This window comes from Arachis ipaensis, chromosome B07 (genome assembly GCF_000816755.2).
Source record: "Arachis ipaensis cultivar K30076 chromosome B07, Araip1.1, whole genome shotgun sequence".
Classification (NCBI taxonomy): Eukaryota; Viridiplantae; Streptophyta; class Magnoliopsida; order Fabales; family Fabaceae; genus Arachis; species Arachis ipaensis.
In genome coordinates this window covers 8,392,683-8,394,484 of record NC_029791.2, presented here as the reverse complement: position 1 = coordinate 8,394,484, position 1,802 = coordinate 8,392,683, and positions in this window count along the sequence as shown.

Here is a 1,802-nt window from a genome sequence, read left to right as displayed (position 1 = left end):
TTCTTCTTCTTCTTCCCTTCCCTGTGATTCTGTTTTTCTCTTTCGTCTGTTCTCTTTCTCCTTTTTTTTCTTTTATAAGTTTTTTGTTAGGAGATTTGGTAATAAATTTTAAAAAATCAAGTTAAACTTTAGGAACGATTTTGTATACAAAAAAAGTTAAAGACAAAAAAAAAATTTTAACCTATATTTTAGAGACCAAAATCGTACTTAACCCTAAAAATAACAACAAATATTATAATTCTCGTATTAGATTACCAAAGGTTGTGTACCATTTATAACGATAATCATAAAGCGGGAGAGAATAATGAATTATGATTTTTTTTTTGTCTTACACTATCCACATTAACTACACTCACACACACTAGATAGAATTTTATATTCCATTCTTGGAATTTGAATCCTAATATAACTTGATGAAAGACCTACAAATCTTTCATATGTGCCAAGACCTAAATTGTTAAAAAACTAAATTCTAAATTTGTAATACATTTTTTGTGGGCTAGTGATCTGTACTATTTGGGCCAAACAAAAAGTTTGACATATTGATCTGTTCTATTGATATAGTGTTCGGACATTTGGGCCTAGACCCAATCCAAGGACACTATGTCCCCCTTGGGCCACTCAATACATGAGAGTAATTACATCTTCTAAATAACTAAATTGAGTTAGTCGCCGAAGAGCCTTAGCTCAGGTGGTGTTTTACCCCCTCCCCACCATTAAGGTCTAGAGTTTAAACTCTAGAGATTGCATGTATGTGAAAAGTTTAAATTCTATCTTATTTATACAATAATCTATTGACCAATAAAAAAATGATAAACTCTTTTTACTTGAACTTTTAAATTCCTTTATAGATACTCCTTTCACGCATCCCAAACTCTAGAGGATGCATGTATGTGAAAAGTTTAAATTCTGTCTTATGTATACAATAATCTATTGACCAATAAAAAAATGATAAACTCTTTTTACTTGAACTTTTAAGTTCCTTTATAGATACTCCTTTCACGCATCCGAGTTCCTCAAGTTCCATTTAAACACTCCTTGAACATAAAAGAAAAATGCAACTCAATATTATGTCATTTTCAACATTTTATGATTATTTATTACTTAATAAAAATAAATATGATCAGTATATTTCATTATTCAATTATAAAAGGCACCTATATACATTTATATACATTTAAGTTTTCACCATTATGTGATATATATTCGTATTAAGAATTCCATATTAACCAAGATATATTTTGGATTTGAAGGGAGCAAAATGCCTTATTTGAACAAAAGCATGTTGTTATCTATCTAATCGCCATTTTATCACATTAATTATTTGTATTAACAAAATTTTAAAATTTTTACTGTGCCCTGCTTAGTGCTTAAGTCAGTGAGATTATCCGACACCTTGTCAACTTAAGAAAGATAAGGCATATAAAAAAGTAGTGAATTGAAGGAGCTATTTCTTCTAGAAATTAAATAAGAGCAAGAACACTAGAACAATTAGGTCCTTTTAATTTGACTTCGTTGTCATAGAAACTTTCTCCCTTCTTGTTAGCATGCACCGTGATTGTGATTATTGAACTTACTTTGGCGGTTTCAATAAATAGTAATGTGAATTGATGAGATGCTTCTTTGAAACTTTGGCCAGCAGATGATGATTAGGTAACAGAAAAGAAAATGACATTTATGATCCTTGATCTTCTGTAGTAACAATTTAGTATGTTAGATAATCAATATATAATATTAATGTCAAGCATTTCCTTTAATTAATCACTCAATTAGAAGGCTACAATAATTTGGTTAGCTAGGCT